The sequence below is a fragment of the Oryzias latipes genome, chromosome 12, assembly GCF_053564925.1.
Source record: "Oryzias latipes strain Hd-rR chromosome 12, Olatipes_Hd-rR_3.1".
NCBI classification, from domain to species: Eukaryota; Metazoa; Chordata; class Actinopteri; order Beloniformes; family Adrianichthyidae; genus Oryzias; species Oryzias latipes.
Genome location: NC_136248.1, coordinates 10,496,586 through 10,520,203, shown reverse-complemented (window position 1 = coordinate 10,520,203; position 23,618 = coordinate 10,496,586). Strand labels below are relative to the sequence as shown.

Genomic DNA, 23,618 nt, shown 5'->3' with positions numbered 1-23,618 from the left:
CCTCACAGCTTACCACAAGACCACAGTCATTTATATGTAAAGATGACAACCGACTGGATAAAGAATATTTTGTGTTTTAACAGAGACAAGTGAACGCTGGTGCTTCTGAGAGCATTGTTAGTTTTGCTCATGGAAGATTACATTAGAAATTTAAGTATTATCTAGACAGTTTCAGATATTTTAACTTTTTTGTCACTGAGGACAATAACTGCAAATATGGCGTACACAATCTTAGCCTTTTTAGGTGTTAAAGTTAAAACTTATATTTAAATAATGGCTTGGATTTTGTACTTTAGAAACATCACAGCAGATGATGTAAGAAACTGCACAAAAAATGTGTTTTTTTCATTTTTTTTTTTAGTGTGTTTTATATGTTTATTAAGTTTTCAGTTTTAAAACACAATACAAACAAATTCAAAACCCAATCCCCCACTCCCTGCTGCTGTCAGTGACATACACATCAATATCAAGTTAAGTAAAGAAAATATAAGAAAATGAAATGGTACATGTTATATGTCACAGTATAGATGAAATAGCATATTTATAAAAAAAAAAACAAAAACAATAAGTAAAGTGCAAATGTATCAATACACGTAGAGAAAAAAGAAAAAAAAAGAGAGAAAAAAAAGGGGGGGGCATCATTCTGTCACGCTCGTAGATGGTAGACTAAAAAAGTTAAGAAATGGTCTCCATATCTTATAAAATTTATGCTCTGACCGTCTCACAGTAAATCTTATTTTTTCAAGTTTAAGACGGTAAAGCACATAGCGAATCCAATGTGATAAAGTGGGTGGGGCAGCATCTTTCCACTTAAGAAGAATGAGGCGTCGCGCTAGCAAAGTTGAAAAAGTAATGATCCTCTGACCACTTGCAGGCAATGTGGGAGCCCCACTGTTTATTCCAAAAAGAAATGCAAGTGGGTTCAAAGTCAGTTTGACTCCCAAGATGGAGCTAAGTGCCTTACAGATATTTCCCCAAAAGCACTGTATTTTGGGGCAGTACCAAAAAGTGTGAATTAGTGTGGCCTCTGCTGATTTGCATCTGTTACACAGTGGATCAATTTGTGGATACATTTGGGCTAATCTGGCTTTACAGAGGTGAGCACGGTGCACAACCTTAAACTGCAGTAGACAATGTTTTGCACACATTGAGGATGAGTTGATGTTCCTTACAATATTTTCCCAGTCTGTTTCACCAATGGTTTCACTAAGATCTTGCTCCCAAGATGTTTTTATGGTTAGCATCGAGGGAGACTCTACGGCTGAGATCATGCTAAGCAATTTAGATATGGATTTCTTCCAGGTGGGATTGAAGATTAAAATGTTATCCAGAGTATTTTGAGGAGGTTTAATAGGGAACCCTGTGATGGAGGTCATGATGAGATGACGCACCTGCAAGTACCTAAAAAAATCTGAGCTAGGAACATTATATTTGTCGACCAATTGTTGAAAAGAGGCAAATTGATTATCAGAAAATAAGTCGTTAAAGGTCTTCAGACCTTGTCGCCGCCACCTCTGAAATGCAGCATCCAACAATGAAGGTTGGAAAAACTTATTGGGTGTTATTGGAACTTGCAGGCTCATACTTAAGTAACCAAAATGCTTCCTGAATTGATGGCAAATTTTAATTGAGTTTTGTATTACAGGATTATCAATAGTCAAAGGTTTAACCAGGGGAAGTGTTGCACCAACGACTGACGGTAACAGACCAGGCCCGGCAGAAAGTTTCTCCATCTCCACCCACGGATTTTTTGTTCATCAAACAAGGCTAATGTTGTTAGCGCGAATGTTAGCCTCTCCTGGGACCTCCGTTCTTCCACATAAAAATCACTGACCACACGGATTCAAAATAAGATGATGAACGAACAGGCGCTTCATAATATTCATAACATTAATAAAAGCACGTTTGGAAGATCATCTCGTATATAACCGAGCTGCTGCATAAATGTATATGAGAGCAAGCTTTGTTTACTGTGGGACTCATTTCCTTTTCCGGTATTTTCAACACTATTGCACATGCCTAAATGATTTATTCCAACCGAAAGTGTGACCCATGTGAACGGTTGTGTCATAGTTCGTAGGCGTGGCAGACCCAGATGCTGGAACCGGGAAGGAAAACACAGGTAGGTAGGAACGTAAGTAATGGATTGTAGTCTTGGCGTGATGAAGGATCCTGGCTTGAATGATGCTCGTGGCCTGAACGATGGTCTTGACGTGGCATGGCTGGAGGTAGTAGCGCGGTAGGCATCAGCGGGTTCCTCCACTGGAACTCTGGAACTGCTCCGTTAGACATCCACACAGGTGACACTTGTGGGTGAGAATCCTGAAGCAGGAGAATAAGATTAGCGAGGTAACAAGACAAGGTAGCTTAGCTAGAGTAGACTTGACCAGGCGTAATCACCATAAGGGGCAACGAGCTGGCGTTGAATACTGGAGCTGGTTCTCCTTATGAAGGGGGCAGAGGCTTGATGATAAGAGTGGTCACAGCTGGTGGAGTCAGGAGCAGAGCAGAGCAGAGGGGGAGGAGATTGACAGAGGCACCATGACAGTTTGTTCTAATCGGAAAAGGTTTTCTGTGCCCATGTGCACGGTTGAATTTTAATCTGACCATTGATCCGATCAAGATATTTTGCCCATGTAACCGCGGCTATTGACTTCTTATACTGAATTCAAATATAGCTTTCAAAATAAAAGTTCTGAACTAAACATGACTGCAGAATAAAGAAAAATCTAATAAAAGAACAGAGGCAAACAAACCGGGGGTCGGAGCATGGAGCTTCTACTTTTTGTAATTTTACAGTGTGTCAACTGTATTAGATTAATATGAATATCTGTAGAACATATATAGATTATTATTATATTTGTATACAAATATGGCTAAATGCGTAAACCATATCAATTCAGATTTAAATCCAACCAAATAAGAGTTGGTTAAAAAAATATCAAGGATATCAAGTTGTTTTTGTTTACACACCAGAAGTATACCCGACAGAAACCAGGGCTTTGGCGATGGGGACTTCCAGCGCCATTGCCAGGATTGGTGCCTTGATCACACCCTTTGGCCGCATTTACACTGCAGGTCTTGATGCTCATATCCGATTTTCTGACTATATCCGATTTTTTTGACGACCCGCTTACATCATCTTTTGAAAGTGACCCGTATCTGATTTTTGCATTTACACTATACAATGCTGAAACTATCAAACATAGACGTTCTGAGGACTATGTAGCAGTATTTCCGCACTCCGCGGACCTCTTTCGGACTTTTATAATTGCGGTTGTCATGGAGGCAAGGCGGCGACGGAAGGAGGCGTTGCCTTGGGCGCTCCAGAGGGGATGCATGGGGGAGTAAAAAGGGGGGCTGCTCGGCCGTCTTATGTGCTCTCTCTGAGTTTTGAATGAGGAAGTGTTTGCAGACGTGCTGTACTAACAGTTTGATCCAAGTGTTGAACCTTTCCTGCGCGATGACTTCTCTTTTCTGACCGTAGTCAGAAACACACGGGAGATTTCCTCGGGGTTCTCTTTTCCGTTCTGAACCCTCAGCCTCCAGAGTGGGTTAAGAAAGACTCCAAAACTTTTGGGCGATACACCTTATTTTTAATTTACGGTAAGCCGACACTCCCCCGCTCCGCACTCACACCCACTCTCTCTCCTTACACACACACGCAAGCACGCGCGCGCTCACACACACGGCCCCCATCATACACGCCCCCCAAAGAAATAAACAGCTTCTAGCCTGTTCCATAGCAACTGTGTCCCGCTTCATTAGTTACCGTTTGCGTCCGGACCGGACATAACAGCAGTTTCCGACTACGGTCTGAAGCCTTAGGCTGAAAGGTAACACGCGGAAAGCAAAATCAGCACAAAAAGCACCTTAATAAGTCATGTGATCTCAGTTGGTGGTGTCCTGAGTTGACGTCACTGACGTACGACTCACAATCATTTACTGGGGAATATCCGATTTGTCTGCTTACATGGCACACGCAAATGCACGTATCCGATTCGTTTCCGATTTATTTCCACATATGAGAGAGGCCTGTATCCGATCTGAGAAAAACGCAATCCATGTGCTTTTGTCCTGCTTACACGTTCACCGGTCATATCCGATCTGTGCCACATGAGAGGAAAAAATCGGAATTGGGTCACTTGAACCATGCAGTGTAAAGGCGGCCTTTGTGGCTCAGGTTTTGCTGAGGAGATCAGTTTACGTTACCCTTGGTGTGTACTGTGCCTGTGGTCTGGTGGCTGGCATCGCTTCCTTGTTGTTACCCATTGAAACATTAGGTAGGGGTCTACAGGAGTCCAGTCTTGATCAGGAAGTTGAGCATCCAGCCTCAGCCCCACCCAGCCAGTCCTACGGTACAACACAGTCCACAGAGCAGCGATGAGATAGTCCACCATGAAAGGAAAAGAAAAGATTTGTTTTTGCTGGTTTCTGGCGCCCTGCAGATGAACCATTTGCTCATTTAACGAGCTAAACCGTTTAAATTATGAAGAGTGAATAGCAGCTAGCTCATTAGAGTAGGAATGAAACTGTGAGTCTGCTGTCCAAGTCCAACAAGAGCGGAGGTGGTTTCCAGTCCTGAGCTGCTTTTGTTTACACCTTTGGTCATGAGCAACAAGAATGCAATTTGGACCAAATATATTGCACATTAGATTCAACTTTCAATATTTTAAGCCAAGACATGCTTGGGAAATATAGTGAACTCCAACACTGCCAATCACTGTGAGATCAAACAGGATTATGGCACTATTTTTGTCTGATTTTCTAATAAAGGGTGGTATGGAACTGCACAGCTGTGCTACCCTCAAGTGCTGCACAATCTGCTATATTCTTTTTGTTTTTCCACAAATAATTGTACAACAGCTTGAAATAGAAACTTGAATGGGTTTATTTAGATTTAAAGTATGACTATTATAGGTTTTATTTATTCAACGTGGGATTTGGCCAGTTATTGATTATTTTGTTGTGCAACAATAAGCCACAACTGTTCAACTTTGTCAGAGTTTTGTCAGCATTTGTTGGCATTGAAGGTCAAATACTTACTACTGAAAGACTATTTGGAGGATTTTTGGATGAAATATTATGCATAACATTTCAGATTATTGTGTTTGATGGAAGTCAACCATAGTGAGACAGAAGTGCAGGTTGGGTTTTCCTCTGATGTGTTATAGAGGTATATTTTGGTCTGTTGGTTTAAATAAAGTGTTATAATAAAAGAAAAAATAAATAAATATATATATATATATATATATTAAATTGAATCGATCCAGGCTTTGATTAATCAAATCAAATCGTTTCTGGAAACTATTGGTAATACCCAGCCCTATTTCTGTAGCTCTTTGATGTACAGATGATTCTCTGATTATTTCCCATCAGCAGTGTAACTTAAGAGAGTGTGATGTGGTTGTATGGAATATGCATTTCTGTTAGGGAGGTGAAGAGTTTGCAACTTAAAGACATTAAAGTATAACCTTAGTTTATTGCTTTTTCCTTCATGATGGATGTATTCTGCTGTTTCATAAGCAATTGCCCATAGACTTCTAAAAGTTTTGATCTAGTTTGAAAATTGATGCAAAATAGTTTAATTTCTCATGTCAACATGAATTTCCATTGAGTTCTCCGACTCCACTTTCCTCAGACTTTAAATAATTCACAACCCACCAGCTGGCTGTCATGACTCAGATGTTTGAGCAGCTTGGAGCACCCTAAGGCAATAGTCTGTGAAATATTAATTAGCATCAACTGTGCATTACAGAACAGAAGGGAAAATAGGCATAATTTCACGAAATCATACATCATAAGAAAATTATGCATAATAACAAAAAAACAAAGACTTGTTGTATTTGCTAAGATGACATACTGTTTGCTGTCTTATGATAAGCGATTATCTACTTTGGGGCAAAAGCATCCAGATATGGTTGGGTTGAGTAAAAGATACTTGCTAAATTCATTCCTTAAAAACCCATTTCAATGAAAATTGCGTTTTTTTTTTTAACATGTTGTTGTAGCATTTTTCTCATGGGGGAGGACAATTACAAAGAAAAGTAACCTTAAAATTGTGTTTTGGAGTATTTGTATTGTTCAAATCGTAATGAATCAAGAGCAGATGAAAAAAGGAAGTTGGAAAAAGCTTGTAGATAGATACGGTGGGGCAAAATATTATTTAGTCAGCTAATTTTGAAACTTAAAAAGGTGAGAGAGGTCTGTAATTTCAACATAGGTTTACCTCAACCCTGAAAAACAAGAAATAAAATACAGGCATTTGTATGATTTTTAAAGAATTAATTTGTAAATTATAGTGGAAAATAAGTATTTGATTAAGAACAAAACATCAACTCAATACTTTGTTTATACCCTTTTTTGGCAAGGAAAGTACTCAAACATTTTCTGTAAGTCTTTACAAGGTTTTTACAAACTGTTGCTTGTATTTTGACCCATTCCTCCATGCAGTTTCTCCTCCAAACACAATGAGTGGAGTTCTTACCAAAAGTTATATTTGGTTTCAACTGACCATTTGACATTCTCTCAATCCTCTTCTGGATCATTTAAATGCTCTCTAGCCAACTTTAGACGGTCATGCACATGTACCGGGTTTAGCAGGGGAACGCGTCTGGCCCTGCAGGATTTGAATGCCTGGTTGCGTAGTGTGTTACTGATAGTAGCCTTTGTTACTTCAGTCCCAACTCTCTGCAGGTCATTCACTAGGTCCCCCTGTGTGGTTCTGGTCTTGGATGTGTTCCATTTCCTAAGAATAGCTCCGCAGTTAATTTCATCACACCGAGTTTCTTACTTTCTGCAGATTCAGGATTCCCAGCCTGGTGCATGTCAACAATTTTGTTTCTGGTGTCTTTAGACAACTCTTGATCTTGGCTATAGTGGAGTTTGGAGTGTGACTGTTTGAGGTTGTAGACAGGTGTCTTTTATATAGATAACAAGTTCAAACAGGTGCCATAAATACATAAATTCATAAAAAATCAGACATTGGGATTCTATAGATTTTTTCTAATTTTGTCTCTTTTGTCTCTCAATCTTAATTATATCTATGACGAAAAATTACAGGCCTCTCTCATCTTTTTAAGAGGGAGAACTTGCACAATTGATTGCTGACTAAATACGTTTTGCCCCACTGTCGGTGCCATAATCGGTGGCCCACAAGCTTCCAACTCCACTCCATTATGATGCATGCACTTGCAGATAAATACAGACATTAATGTTTTTGTTATCCTCGCCCGAATTGGCATCCTGCTTGGTACTGTAAGGCAAGATAGCTCCAATATTGCTCACCATTGTTTGTTTTTGGGATAGGGTTTTAGAGACCCGTTAGCTAGTCGGAGAGCATGTAATCAGCAGGATGTTGGGAAGCAGGGGGAGGGCTTACTCCACACCAGCGGTCCCACCCACAACTCAGAAGCAAATTTCTAATGAACTACTGACACTCTACAAAAATTATGTCTTTTTTTCCCATTATCTTGCCTAAAACAGCATAATTATAACTAGAAGGAGCTGCATTTCCAGAAGAAAATGCAGGGTTGAATGCTGTACTGCTGAATGAAAGCTGAATTTGCTGAAGAAATGACTGAACTCTCCAGGAAGATCCTGGAATATCTTGAAAAATAGAAGGATCAAAAGTCATAGCAGGAATTAGCTGAAAAAGCGGAACATTGTAATATTAGAATGGCTAAAATAGGTCAAAAATTGTAGAAGAAGTTAAGGATGAAAGATGAAGTTGTTGAAGAAATGGCTGAACTGTTGAAAATTTGAAGAACATAAAATGGCTGCCAAACCGTCGCCATCCCATAATGGTTTTAAACCTGATGTTGTAGTCCAAAGTACTGTGATCATTTTAATGTTTAAATGGTGTGTAAAGGAACAAGTACAATGTCTCCCACCAACAAGAGGCCCCTTATGAGATATTGTGCCTAATGTCTACAAGGGAGTCGCAGAAGAACATAAAGTGAGGAAGAAAGAAGCACGTAAAGACAACATGTATCTTCATTGCAGGGCAACTGCTGTTACATACAGCCAATTCTGCTGCATCAAACTTTTTTCTCTCATACATGTCAATAATGGAGAACAATGTAGAGAAGCAGATAGCCCATCACATTTTACAGCAGCTTTGCTAATTTGCTATGTGTTATCGAGTCACAACATCATGAGAGTGACTTCTCTTCACAGACACCTAAACTCATGGTGTGGGAATCAACACTTCCCATGAGTCTTAGTGGCCATGGGCGGGGCTAAGGCCCGGGTCTCAACACTTGTTCACAAGATGGCTGAAGCACTGTTTGAACTGCAGCTATCAGCTACACAGAGGAAAATAAAAAATACTTCAAAACTAACTCAGATTTGCTCCCGCTGTTTTTTGCAGCTTAAAGCACACATTGAGTGTTAATGTGTGCTTTAAGCTGCTGTGCTCATTTTAACGTTTGAATGGTGTCTCTAGCTAAAAGTATGTTGAAGTTTAATGGTTGAAAGAAGCAAAGGTTTTGGAGCAAAAATCCTTGAAAATCCTGGAAAATCTTGATTAGTTAAAGGACCAAAAGTCATAGCAGGAATAAGCTGAACATTGTAATAGTTGAATGGCTAAAATAGGTCAAAAATTGTATATGGAGTTAAGCATAAAAGCTGAAATTGTTGAAGAAATGGCTGAACTGTTTGAAGAATTTGAGGATTTGAAGGAACGAATGTGTTAGCGGAAAGGAATGAGCTGAAAGAGCTGAACTGTTTAATAGGAGAATGGTTAAAGTAGGTAAAAAAAACTGTAAAATGAGTTATGTGCAAGGTTTCCCATTTATTTTAATGGAGCAAAAATCCTGGAATATCGTGAATAGTTCAAGCATTTATAAAAAAAAAAAAAAAAAAATTATAGCTAAAATTAGCTGAAAGAGCTGAACATTTTAATATTGGAATGGTTAAAAAAAATTTGAAATGTCCAAGCCAGGTCTTGAACCGGCGACCTCATGCACCAAAACTTGCCTATGTATTTTAATAGGGCAAAAAATCCCGGAACACCTGGAATATCTTAAAAAGTTGAAGGTGTCATGGCTACAGAACACTTTTCGAACCCAGATGCTGGAACCCAGAAGAAACACAGCGGGAGGCAAGCGTGGCAGGTAAGAGATTTAATTCGAGGAGCAGAGAGCAGAGCGTGAGCAGGACTAGATGTCGGTTCCAAACTGGAGACAGGGGTTAGCGGCGTCACTGGTGGATTTCTCCGTAGGCAGATGCTGGCGAAGGTTGGGATGCTTGAGGTGGCAGAGGCTCGTGGTGGGACCGCAGGGGAGGACAGATTGGCGAGACCGGCTGGAAGCTGATTCAGGCGACCACTCGTGGTACTGGATTCCTGAAGGTGAGTAGAGAGAGACAGATTTAGTCATAGACTTGACGTAGCAAACGAACTATAGCTTGACTTGAAGACCAACTATGCACCATCAGGGGCAACGGACTGGCGAAGACTGATGATCCTGTGGCTCCTTATGAAGGCGGATGAGGTGATGAGGTAAGTGGTCGCAGGTGTTGAGAATCAGCAGCCAAGCGGAGAGGAGAGGGGGAGGAGTCTGACAGAGGCACCATATCAGTACCCCCCCCTCAACGACCGCCTCCAGGCGGTCAAGGGCGGCGATCAGGGTGGGCACAGAAGAAATCCTCAATGAGCGAGGGGTCTAAAATAAACGAGCGGGGAATCCAGGAGCGCTCCTCCAGACCGTAGCCCACCCAGTCGACCAGGAACTGGAATCCACGACCCCTACGACGGACATCCAAAACCCGGCTGACGTCATAGGCCGGAGCGCCGTCGATGACCCGGGCGGGCGGTGGGGAAGTGGACGGCGGGCACAGAGGACTGTCCTGGACTGGCTTGATCTGGGAGATGTGAAACGACGGGTGGACCTTCAGGGCTTTGGGCAAACGAAGACGGACACAGGTAGGGTTGATGAGTTTGTCTATGACGTAAGGACCGATGAATCGGGGAGCCAGTTTCTTGGAGGATGCCTGAATGGGGATATTGCGAGTAGAGAGCCAAACCCTCTGACCTGGTTGATAGTCGGGTCCCACCACCCTGCGACGGTTGGCGATCCGGCAGTTGCTTTCCTTGGTGCGGAGGAGAGCGGCCTTCGTCTGAGTCCAGACGCGTTGACAACGCTGGAGGTGATGGTGGACGGAAGGCACTGCCAGATCCAACTCCTGGGATGGAAACAGAGGTGGTGAGTACCCTAGGGCGGCCTCAAAAGGAGAGATCCCGGTGGCAGATGAAGGATGAGTGTTATGGGCGTACTCTATCCATACCAGGAAGGTGGACCAGTCCTTTTCATTCTGTGCCGCCAGACAGCGGAGAGCTGCCTCCAGCTCCTGGTTCGCTCTCTCCGCTTGGCCATTTGACTGGGGATGATAACCGGACGAGAGACTGACCGTGGCCCCCAAGGCAGAGCAGAAAGCCTTCCACACTTGTGACGTGAATTGGGGGCCACGGTCGGAGACGATGTCCATAGGGATGCCATGGTGGCGAAAAACGTGTTTGACCATCAGGTCAGCAGTTTCAGTGGCCGTGGGGAGTTGAGGAAGGGGAATGAAGTGAGCCATTTTTGAAAAACGATCAATAACAGTGAGGACAGTAGTGTTACCGTGTGACGGGGGGAGACCGGTGACGAAATCCATTGCAAGATGGGACCAGGGTCGATTGGGAGTGGGGAGAGGATGAAGCACACCTGCCGGAGCTGAGGATGAAGATTTTGATCGGGCGCACGTGGAGCAGGCAGCGACATACTCCCGCACGTCCTTTTCCATGGCAGGCCAATGAAACCTTTTGCGGATAAGGTTCAGAGTCCGGTGAACCCCCCCATGGCAAGCCAAGCGGGAAGTATGCCCCCAGGTGATGACCTCGGACCGGAGATCAGCAGGGACGAACAAGGTACCCCTGGGGACAGGAGGGTGGTTACTATTGTCTCTCAGGGCTTGGAGTACCTTGTTTTCGATGTCCCACGTGAGGGCTCCGATGACGCAGGTGGAGGGAAGGATAGTGGCTGGGGCGCGTTCTGATGGGCTGTACTTTCGGGACAGGGCGTCAGGCTTGACATTTCGGGATCCGGGTCTGTAGGTGATTACAAAATTAAAGCGGTCAAAAAAGAGACACCAACGAGCTTGCCTGGAGTTGATCCGTTTGGCTGAGCGGAGATAGGCCAGGTTCTTGTGATCGGTCCAGACGATGAATGGCTGTTCTGCTCCCTCCAACCAGTGACGCCACTCCTCCAAAGCTAGCTTGATGGCAAGTAGTTCTCGGTTGCCGACATCGTAGTTCTGTTCTGCCGGTGATAATTTGCGGGAGAAGAAGGCACAAGGTTTCATTTTGCCTGTTGAGTCTTCCTTTTGGGAGAGGACGGCCCCCACACCGGTATCAGAAGCGTCGACCTCGACGATGAATTGGCGAGATGGGTCCGGTTGGATAAGGATGGGTGCGGAAACGAACAGTTCTTTCAATTTATCAAAGGCTTGTTGGGCTTCAGTGGACCAGACAAAGGGGTGAGAAGTAGAAGTAAGGCGCGTGAGGGGAGAAGCTATGCTGCTGTAATTACGGATAAAGCGCCTGTAAAAATTGGCGAAGCCTAAAAACTGTTGAAGTTTTTTCCGATTGTCTGGAGGAGCCCAGTTGGTGACGGCCTCTAGCTTAGCAGGATCAGGTCGGATGCAACCGGCCTCAATGATATAGCCGAGAAACTGAACGGTTGAAACATGAAACTCGCATTTCTCAAATTTTACATAAAGCTGGTTTTCCAATAATCTCTCCAGCACGAGACGTACGTGGTGTTCATGTTGGGCCTGATCCTGAGAGTAGATGAGAATGTCATCTAGGTATACGAAGACGAACCGATTAAGGAAATCACGGAGTATGTCGTTAACTAACCTCTGGAAGACTGCAGGGGCGTTGGTGAGGCCAAAAGGCATGACCAAATATTCATAGTGGCCTAAGGGTGTTTTGAATGCGGTCTTCCATTCGTCGCCTTCTTTGATGCGAACCAAATGGTACGCATTGCGGAGGTCTAATTTAGTGAAGATTCGAGCTTGTTGAACAGAATCAAAAACGGATGTGATTAGTGGCAGGGAGTATTTATCTTTGACTGTGATCTGATTAAGTTCGCGGTAATCGATACAAGGCCTGAGTGTCTTATCTTTTTTCTCCACGAAGAGAAATCCAGCCCCCACAGGGGAGGAGGAGGGTCGTATGTGCCCTAGCGAAAGCGCTTCCTGGATGTACTGTTCCATGGCGTTTCTTTCGGGGCCCGACAGGTTGAATAGCCGCCCCTTAGGTAAAGGAGCACCAGGAAGGAGGGTAATAGCGCAATCGTAAGGTCTATGCGGGGGAAGGGCGCTAGCCTTCGTTTTACTGAAAACCGCTTTTAAGTCGTGGTAACATGATGGAATGGAAGCAAGATCTACCGAGACGGGACTCTCGGTATCAATGGGACACACACGAGGAACCGCGGACAGTAAACAGTTAGCGAGGCAGTACGAACTCCATTGAGTGACAGATCCTTGAGCCCAGTTAAATTGGGGATTGTGTAACTTAAGCCAGGAGAACCCTAACACTATGGGAGTATGCGCGGACTGGGTGATGTAAAACTGAACTGATTCCCTATGGTTACCTGACGTGACGAGTAGAATGGGCTTGGTACGGTGGGTGATACGAGACAGGTGTTGTCCCCCGAGGCCAGAAGCTTCAATGGGGGTTTCTAGGGGCTCTGTGGGGATAGACAAGTGGTTAACTACATGAAAGTCAATAAGGCTCTGTTCCGCCCCAGAATCTACGAGGGCCCGAAGATCATGAACTTGGAGATCGAGGCATAACTTGACAGGTAAATACATAAATTCTTTACCAGAATTTGTGGCAGATAACTCCCCTCGCGGCCTGTCGTCTAGCGAGGGGCTTGGGAGTTTAAACGTACTGGGCACCCCGAGACTAAATGGCCTTTAGCCCCACAGTAGAAACAAGAACCAGCTTCGCGTCTTTTGCGCCGCTCCTCTTCTGATAGCCTTGAGTGACCGATCTGCATGGGTTCATCCATAGTCTTGGAGGGGACAGGACATTCAGCATACGGGCCTGGATCGATCGGTGGAGCGTGGACTGACTTAGTCGGAAGACGTGGAGGCGGATGATTCCGTTCTTTTTGGCGTTCACGTATCCTAACGTCTGACCTGAGAGCGGCGGAAACTAACTCCTCAAAGGATCGTGCTTCCGGTTGACAACAAAGATGGTCTTTAATTTGTTCATTTAAGGACTGGTAAAAAACACCTTTGAGGGCCAAATCGGGCCAGCCAGCTTCAACCGCTAGAATGCGGAAATCGATGACGTGATCGCTAACAGTACGGTTCCGCTGTTTGAGGGCAAGCAGCCGCCGGGTCGCCTCTTCCTGTTTACGAGGTTGATCGAATATCAGGCGGAATTCGCCGAGGAATCGCTCATAAGACAGGTGAGAGATGGGATTGGCAGAGAGAAAGGCTTGGGCCCACTGGAGAGCTTTGCTTCGTAGAGAAGTGACAATGAGTGTGATCTTACTGTGGTCGGTTTGATAGAATCGGGGAGCTTGTTGACATATTAACTGGCACTGCAGCAAAAATCCTCCGCAGGCTTCCACATCCCCGAAGAAAGGTACTGGTTGGAGTCGGATATTTTCGGCAGACGGACAGGAAACGGAAATAGGGTTGTTGCCGGAAGATGTTAGGCATGAACCTGGGGAAACATTAGCATGGAGGTCTGTTAGCTTAGTAATGCTTTGTGTGTTCCTTTTTACCCGTGTAAGCAAATCCTCTTGAACGGTCGTGATCCGAGTTATGGTACTGTAGAGGAGTTCCAAGAAGGTTCCTTGTTGGGAAACGGCTAATCTGAGTCCTTCTGGGTCAGCTGGGTCGGGGTTATGGCCAGTCCGTTCTGTCATGGCTACAGAACACTTTTCGAACCCAGATGCTGGAACCCAGAAGAAACACAGCGGGAGGCAAGCGTGGCAGGTAAGAGATTTAATTCGAGGAGCAGAGAGCAGAGCGTGAGCAGGACTAGATGTCGGTTCCAAACTGGAGACAGGGGTTAGCGGCGTCACTGGTGGATTTCTCCGTAGGCAGATGCTGGCGAAGGTTGGGATGCTTGAGGTGGCAGAGGCTCGTGGTGGGACCGCAGGGGAGGACAGATTGGCGAGACCGACTGGAAGCTGATTCAGGCGACCACTCGTGGTACTGGATTCCTGAAGGTGAGTAGAGAGAGACAGATTTAGTCATAGACTTGACGTAGCAAACGAACTATAGCTTGACTTGAAGACCAACTATGCACCATCAGGGGCAACGGACTGGCGAAGACTGATGATCCTGTGGCTCCTTATGAAGGCGGATGAGGTGATGAGGTAAGTGGTCGCAGGTGTTGAGAATCAGCAGCCAAGCGGAGAGGAGAGGGGGAGGAGTCTGACAGAGGCACCATATCAGAAGGATTTGAAAAACCAAAAGTCATAGCTGAAATAAGCTGAAAGAGTTGAACATTTTAATAGTTGAGCTGAACATTTTAATAGTTGAATGGTTAAAATAGGTTAAACATTGTAAAAGGAGTTAAGTGCCGAAAAACGGCGGAAGATGAGTGTAATAATAAAGAAAGAGAAACAGGAAAACAAAGGGTTGAATGCTTTACAGCATTCAACCCTTTGTTTTCCTGCTTTACAGCATTCAACCAATTAAAATATCATTGGGAATGCTTTTACTTTATCTTGCTGGGAATGATCAAAAGATGACTTAAAAAAAAAGATGAGGTGGACAGATTTGTACTGAAATTTAAAAACGGATGATTGCACTTCAGCTTTTGCTAATTGGGGTAAAATATGGCTTGATTCGGATATAAGGTGCTGCTGTTTTATCTTTTTTAAAAAAGAGCAGGTAATTTATTCTTTATGTGAACTCATTGCAATCTGACAGAAATAAATCTAATTTTCTTGAAAAGACTGCAATTTTTGTCATTAAGCTATTCCTGCTGTTTAACAGTGCCAGCTTGAACTCCAATGAAGTCACACAGAATTCTCAATGAATGTGGCTTCTCATGTGCAATTTGAGATACAATCCCTTAACCTATGAAACTGTGGTGATGACCACCCTCAAAGCGAATGGTACGGTCTATTTATTGTCAAACAGATGAGGGACATTTCTAACGGACTCTTCAAAGTGAAGTAGGGACTTCACAGTTTTTTTTTCCTTAGCCAGGTGAAAGAAAATCAGCTGCCAAAACTGCACAACAGGGGGATGCTTTTCACACTGTTTTGAAAAAGGACACTGAAAGGATTCTTGTCTTTGGCTGGCTCCTCCAAATCTGTTTACAATGAAGGTGGAAGCGAATGACTCAGAGAGGCACCGAGAGGAATTTATCATTCAGATTGAAGTCTACAGAGATCAGGCCATACAAGTTAGCATGTATCAGATCTCGATCTCAAACCCCCTCCCACACATTTGACATTTAACATTATACTGGCCCCAAAGGCTACCTCCAACAGATGTACAATGTTACATGTTTTTAGTAACACATAAAAAATTAAGAAAACAGTCCAACACAGCTACACGTTAGCTGCTTTAGGAAATTCACAAAAACTCTACCTATGATTTGTGTCAGAGTTTCAAATCAGAGTTTGAGAATTAAATGTGATTGAAAAGGAGGTAGAGCAGAAACCAACGTCAGTGGGGGAGCTGGACCATACCTTGTCATGGTCTGTCATCTCTCCCATGCCAGCGATCTAGCTGTTCATGTTCTAGGGCAAAATCATTGACCGTGGATGCAACAACCTGATGTGCTTTTAATGTGAGAGAGTATAAAAGTCCTTCCCACTCTGCTTTGCCAATCAGTCTGAGCTTGTTTAACCATAGAAAGCATTTCTCTAGCTTGATGGTTCGGATGGATGGCCAGAGATGCATGGGAAACACTTTCTGCCCCCATGCAAAACCATTTATGCTGCTTCTGTGTCAGCTGGACCTCTGCACCCACTCTGTCCTCAGATACAAAAATCTGTTTGTCCTAATCTCTTAATTATTACCTTCTAAATGTGTCGAGAAACTTTCATAATAGAGGTGGTCTTTTTCATGATCATGCAGAAGTGTCACATGGAGGGGTGACACAGGGTAGGAAAGCCATCACAGAAGACTTCCATTTTTGGGATAAACAAAGGAGGCTGACTCCTCCACGTCTCTCAGGGGGTTCACCCATCAAATTTACTGAGGAGAAATTAAAATAACAGTTATCACAGATTCGGTGAATGGCAGATGAGGAGGTTCCCCAGAGAAGCCAACCAAGGACATTGTGCATTATGACAAGCAAACACTAGTTAGAAAATAATTCATGGTTGAATATGTTGTTCCAATATCAACCATCAAAGGAAGATCATAGCCTCCAACTTGTACCGAGAGTGTGCGTTCTGTCAGCCCATCACTCAGGCATCTGATTGGGCAGCATCATTGAGGACCCTCAGGTCCCTCCCCCCAGGATCCCATCATGAACTGTCCTGGGGCAGGTGGGCCTTGTGCCATACCCCCTGATTAGTACTGCCCAGATGGGGTAACCATTGAGCACCAGAACCCTGTGCACATGCCAGGTTGAAAGGGCAGTCTTTTTCCCATTGTGATGGGTCCCCACTGTCCACCCCAGTTTCCACCTCGATTGTGCCCCCCTCCCCCACAGCCATCCTGCCCCTGCCCCCTCCAGTTTCTTCCTCTGCAATTTTGTCCCCAGCTTCTGCTTGTATGTGACTTTGACAATTAGAAAGGATCAGGATATGCACCAGAAGCCATGATTATGATGATTATTGGTGATGGTAACTGAGAAGGTGGCGCCCGAACAACCATCTGAGATGCAGGGATGTCTTATGTTCTGCAATTATTGATAGGTTTTAAATAATAAAAGACTGATCCAGTCTTTGATCAGTGGCCTTGCTTTGGGCCTGTCCGACCTGTAATTGAAATAGATGGAGCTTCAAGTTATCAACTTCAGAATTGTTGTAATCAAGTTCAGTTTTATGCAAATTCATGTGGTGTACTACATGCCTTTCCCACACAACTGAATCTCTCCCAGGCAAATCTGAGCGGCAAGAGAAATTTTTCACGCATCGTTTTGCCAATATGCCCATGAGGTGTGGTAAAATAATCACCATCTGGTTTGAGCAGAGTGCCTGCCGCGCCTTCTACCCCTTGCAGATCTCCTCTTGATATCATGCAAGTAGCTCTGGCTCTCCAAACTTCAAATGCCACCCTATGGCATTTGAATCAACCTCCCTCAAAAGAGGGAGCATCTCTCCACCAGACCCATCACATCTCCAAAGCTATGGAGATCATATTTCAACACCCCCCCTCCTCCTGTTAGTTTCAAGGGGAGGGAGAAAACCTTGCTGCCCCTTGCATGTTCAGTAGGGGTGTAGTTCCCCCACTTACCACCTGGTGCTGGCTTCCCTTTATTCACCATTACTCAGGGTCCTCTGCAGGAAGCTGGAGGAGTTCTCTGATTCTCGACCTCTCAATGCAATCTGCATTGAGAGGGGTGGGGGAGCAACAGCCAGTTTCCCTGTAAAGAAGAGATAGGGTTTTCTCCGACCCCCCACCTCTCTCTCTGCAATCCTTATCTTAACACAAGCTTGATACATCAATTATTGTTTTGCTTCTAAAACATTCCATTCTTTTTAATCCTTCTTCAAAGTAGCCACTTCATTAGTTCCCTTCACATCTTATTCACATTCCTATTCCTTCTAAACTTAATTCTCTGGTTTATACAGTCATATACAGTTTTCTCTCCACATAAAAGAATCTGTGGCAGAGATGCCCGGTTTCTGCAACTCCGCTTCCAACATTTTCTCGATGCCACCCCAGGTCTGTTCACATATATGACTTGTAGTTTCCTTTCATTTTTTTTCCATCTCTCTCCCTATTCACGCACGCACGCACACTCCATTTACATGTCTCCTCTGACCAGAGCACCTCGCCAGCACACAACCATACACCAGCCACTCACTCAATCTTTGCTAATCCACAAACCTGCACTCTTGCACTTTGTGAAGTAATATTACAAAACATAGTAAAACAACATTTTATTCTAATTTAAGCGGCACCAGTTCCCACAGTTCACCATTAACTGAGCTAAAACTGCTGCTGTCCAACAACACTGAAACGGCTGTGTAACCATAACACATTTTAGTCTCCCATAGACTATTGCCTCCCATAGGCTTAGTGTTCCCATGACACTTTTTTGATTCAGCCGGATGTTAAAAATAAATTAATAAATTCGGCAGTCATTGGCAGTCACCAAAAATGTGAGGAAAGCTTCTGCTAACCCCTATGTGTTCATTGGTGAGGAAGAAAGTGACTAAAGAAATTGTAAGAATTGTAATTTAGTCTTTTTAATAAAAAGTTGGATAAAGTCGCACAGAGTACTCTGGATCGATACCATGACAGACAACGTCAAGTAGAACGGCCTCAACAGATATATCCCTAGGGGTGTGCCCTATGTGGCATCAGGCCAATGTCTGGCAGGACAAAAAAAACCCCCATGGTCCTTACTACCTTAAATGGTTGTCTTCACCAACTCTACTTTTTGAGTGGTCTGTGTCAGTGCCCCCTGCTCCTGCCAGCAAGATAATGTATAGCTTTGTTTTTCAGTGGAAAAGTATGGATTAGGTCCTTGAAGCACACCCTAGCTGGTTTTAACTGGCTTGCTTCCTTAGGATTCAATAAGTGGGTTAATGTAAGCTAAATGTAGTAATCAATGAGTTACAATTTGCAGAGAAGTACAAAGAGCCTTCATTTAGGAGTTAAGGGAAGGAAAAAGAAGACTAAATGTTAATTTCTCATGAACTATAACTTAAACCCTGTAAAGCCCACAATATCAAAGATTTCAAAATCCTCCTGCTAACCTAGAAGCCCTAACATCTAGCTCTATCCTATATTAAAGACCTCATAGTACCTTACCACCCAAACGGAACAATTCGCTCACAAAATGCAGGACTGCTTGGGGAGAATCTGTAAAAGCACAGTTGGAGGTTGAGCCTTTAGCCACAAAGGCTCTGTCTTATGGAATAAGCTCCCAGCTCATGTAAGTCAAAGTCTTATCTGTCAAGTATACTGCATACGCTTGATATACAGCACAGATGAAATGCAATGAGATGGTTTAAAGAGACAGTTTAAAGTGAAAACAGTGCTAAGAAACAGTAAGTAGACGAGTTTGTTACAGCAGTCTTTGGTGAAGATTATGTCCTGATGCAGGTGGAAAACTTTTCAGTTTTTTTTTTTTTAAACTTGTCCTGTCCAACAGCTGGGCAGACAGATGAGAGCTGAAGGCCTCTTGTGTTGTACATACTTCCCTTTAACAACAGGGGTTATGAATTTTCTGACAAACCAGAGGTATGTCTGAATAAACCCCTTTGTAATCGAGGCCAAACTTTATTCATTTTAATCACATTTGAAAATCTTTTGTGTTGGACCGGACTGAAAAGGAAAGAAGAGAGAGGGAGGTTAGAGAGGGGGGGATAGGAGGGTGATTATAGAAGGGGGGGGGGTTAAAACCATGAAGCAGCGTAAAGCAACAAGTTTCTGGAGGTTTATCATTACGGTCATTAGATCAGATGTAATACAGATCTAGAAGGGGCGGGGCCTGTCCACACACACTCAAATGTTATAAACACACCTGTTGGCTCCAAAAATGTCCACATTTCAACATGTACACAATACAAATACTGTTCCCACACGCATACTTATGCATTCAAACCAACTAGTGTGAAACATTTCATTGCAAAGGTGAGCTAACACCTGTGCTCAAGCGAGTGTTTATGTTCTTTCTAAAATGGATGATGGAATGTAAAAAGAAGGAGGGAGAGTGCCCAGTCATCCCCACACCAAGACCCCCGCCGCAGCAGCTGCGGCAACCAGAACCCCCAATGCTACACGGCAGCAGGTAGAGAACCACCGCCCCCCGGGCGATCACATCCGCCACCCAGGCCAGGGCCAGCAGGACCACCGTGGGGCCCCCAGAGCCAGAGAGCAGGGAGGCATGGGGGGACAGAGAGTGCAGCTCCAGCTCAACCAGGAGAGGAGCCCCCCGCCCTGCCGGGAGGGCCCAACGCAGGGCCCCACCCCAGAGGAGTGCCCACAGCCCCAGACGAGCGCCTCATCACCACCCAGGAGTTCTGGGCGCCCCCCCCGCCCCAACCCCAGGTACGAGCCAGGACCCCCCAAAGGAGACCCGCCCCACGCTCCAGGCAGCCACCCACCTAGCCCACAGTTGGTCCAGGAAGGAGCAACTGTGGGAAAATTTTTCAGTTTAAGTTGTAGCAGCAAAGGAATGGGGCAGAGGGGGTAGGGCAGGAGGGAGTTGAGATTCCTTTTTCCTGGTGGAGGAAACTGTTCTTGAGTCTGCTGGTTCTGGGCTGAAGACTTTGCAGTCTCCTCCCTGATGACAACAGACTGAAGTGTCTATGGGATGAATGTGATGGGTCACCTGCAATCCTGATGGCTTTGCAGGTAAGGCGAGAGTGGTAAATGTCTTGATCTTGGTAAATGACCAAGGCCCATGATGCAGCCTGCAGGAGAGCTCAAAAGGGGAAGGTGCAATGTGGCTTGGATAGCAGTTGAGGGAGAGTGCGTCGGTGGCCCAAACTCCGGTCATGGAACTTGGATTTTGGAACATGGAACATCACTTCTCTGGGAGGGAAGGAAGAGCTTGTTGAGGAGGTTGAGCGGTACCGGCTAGATATAGCTCTGCAACTCAGTCCTTCGAGATGAGTTGGACTCTGTACCATTCCATTGTGAGAGGTGGCAAGCTGGTGTGGGTTTACTCGTGAGTCCCCAGCTCAGGGGCTTAGTGTTGGAGTTCACTAGATTTAAAAGAATTCATGGAGGCTGATGACATAGCAGTGTGGACCATGTTTTCCACCTTTGTTGTCTCTGCTGCATTTTGAAGCGGTGGTTGTAAGGTCGTAAGGTGGCAACCCCTGAATCCGGTGGTGGACACTGGAAGTAAGGGATGCTGTCAAGCTGAAAAAGGAGTCCTACCAAGCCTGGCTTGCTTGTTGGGCTCCAGAGGCAGTTTACAGATATCGGCAGTCTAAGCGAGCTGTGGGGGGCTGTTGTGGAGGCAAAAATTCAGTCCTGGGAGAAGTGCTGTAAGGCCATGAAGAAAGACTATTGGTTGGCCTCAAATAAATTTTGGCAAACCACCCAGCTCCTTACTTCTGCTTCCAGCCCGCTCACTCATGGTTTTCACCCATGATTCCCCACTTCCCATTAGTCTTATGGGCTGAAGGTGGGGCTAACCCCCTGGTCGCAACACTGCCCCCAACTAAGAGGGTTAAGTGTACCCACAACCCTCACATACCTGAGAACCAAACAACACAGAGAGCAAAACACATGAACACACTGGCTGTAGACTCATGCTCACAATCCTGGGTTCCAACCACCACCGTGTGAAAGTCTTCCTCCCAGCTAGCTGGGTTCGCACACCTGTTACTGACACAGTTCCGTGCCAGTATGTGCCCAGCCAGCAGAATCAAACACTGACCCCGCACCAGTGGCAGCAACACCCTCAGGGTGCACGTCGCCTTGGGGGAGTATACTCTCTCAGAGAGAAGAGCTGCACATCAGCTGCGAAGCTTCCCAGGCATTCGTTGTGCCTACGGCGACGAGACTCCAGCTGCTGTCGTTTCCATTCTGTCGAACCCTACTCTCCAAAGCGTTGGTCTAATGCGTTGCTCTAATGCTGCTGTCAGTCTCCTCGGGACTCCAGGCCTCATGGCCGGCCGCCAAGTTCACCTGAGCCAGATGTAGTTCCAACGGTGTTAAGCCATTTTACAGCGGAAGTTTGATTGGGTTGCGTGCAGTCATCACAGACTGCTCTGGACGGTTCATCACCGGCGTGGAAACCCAACTCGCAGGGACAGGCTGCAGATGACGGCGGGCGGTTGTGCCATCAGGGAGCTGTTTCACCTTTGCCCCTCGCTTGTCCCGAGCTGACTCCAGAATGCGGATTTGTCACTCTATCTCTGCCATCTCCCGTGTCTTAGCTCTCCATGGCTTCCAGCATCGGTTAAGAATCCCACTTCTGACACCAATGTAATGACCCAGCTGGTACGTCACTGTAGCCGAGCTGCTCATAGAGTGGCTTCATTGGAGAGCTGTCGGTGCCTCATACACCGCACGACCCCGGACAATCTCAGAGAGGAAGAAATAGGCAGAGAAGCAAAATCTCCTTTCCAGCATCAACGCCCATTTATTCAAACACACACAAACAGCCAAACACCATGGATGTCACTTCTGCTTCCAGCCCTCTCACTCGTGGTTTTCACACCAAGATTCCCCACTTCCCATGAGTCTTAGGGGCTGAAGGCGGGGCTAACCCCCATGTCGCTACATTACTTTTATTCATTTTACAATTTCATTGTACAATGGACAATGACAATAAAAGCAAATCTATCTATCTAAAGTCAAAATTTTACATACGCTAAGATCACTATGCCTTGAAACAATTTGGGAAACCCCAGATGATGATGTCATCTCTTTGGAAGGTTCTGATACGCTTATTGACAGCTTTTGAGTTAATTAGAAAACACACCTGTGGATCTATATTAGGGCTCATTTGAAACACGCTTGCTTGTTTGTAAAACATCATGAGATAGTCATAAGTAATCAGTCAAGAAATGAGGAAGACAATTATGGATCTGCACAAGTCTGGTTTATCCTTGGGAGCAATTTCCCGATGCCTGAAGGTGCCATGTTCATCTGTTCAGACATTTGTAAGTATAAACATCATGAGCAGGTCCAGCCATCATATTGCTCAGGAAGGAGACGGGTTCTGCGTCTTAGAGATGAACGTACTTTGTTCCGATATGTCCAGAACAAGGATGAAGACAAAAGATGTTGTTAAGATGAAGGCTGAAGATGGTAAGAATGTGTCATTATCAACAGTGAAACAAGTACTATACATACATGGGCTGAAAGGCTACTCTGCCAGGAAGAAGCCATTATTACAAAAGAAACACAGAAAAGCCATATTAAATTTTGCTAATGCACACAAGGATAAAGACTTTAATTTTTGGAGACATGTCCTGTGGTCAGACGGAACTAAAGTTGAAGTGTTTGGCCACAGTGACCATCTTTTTAAGGAAAAAGTTTGAAGGAAAAAGGGAAAAAGTTTGAAGGAAAAAGGGGGAAGCCCGCAGGCCTCGGAACACCATCCCAACTGTAAACATTGGGGTGGCAGCATCATGTTGTGGGGTTGTTTTGCTAGTAAATAGGACTGGTGTACTTCACAAAATAGATGGTATCATGAGGAATTTACAGTATGTGAAAATATTGAAGCAACATTTGAAGACATTAGCCAGAAAGTTGAAGCTTGGGCGCAAATGGATCTTCCAAATGGACAACAACCCGAAGCATACTGCCAAACTGGTTACAAAGTGGGTTCAATGTTTTGTTTGTTTTACTGCGTCTTATTAACCTAAGTGCACCTTTAAAAGCAACCAAGGGGGATGCTCAATAGCAGCTTAAAGCATCAACAGAGAAAGTGTCATGACTTTATTTTAAGAAGAAGACTTCTTTGCATTCAAAGTTGTATAAATAGATCTCATAATACTAAA

General features: G+C 44.7%; 1 protein-coding gene and 1 long non-coding RNA gene across 3 annotated transcripts in view; both read left to right on the top strand.

Annotated features, from left to right (window-relative positions):
* Nucleotides 1-23,164, top strand: LOC144996597 (uncharacterized). The gene is made up of 2 exons (XR_013659509.1): nucleotides 1-9,039; nucleotides 14,467-23,164. It is a non-coding gene; the product is annotated as an uncharacterized LOC144996597 (long non-coding RNA).
* Nucleotides 1-23,618, top strand: part of phf24 (PHD finger protein 24) — a 95,706-nt gene that overhangs the window by 29,700 nt on the left and 42,388 nt on the right. The window lies entirely within an intron of this gene.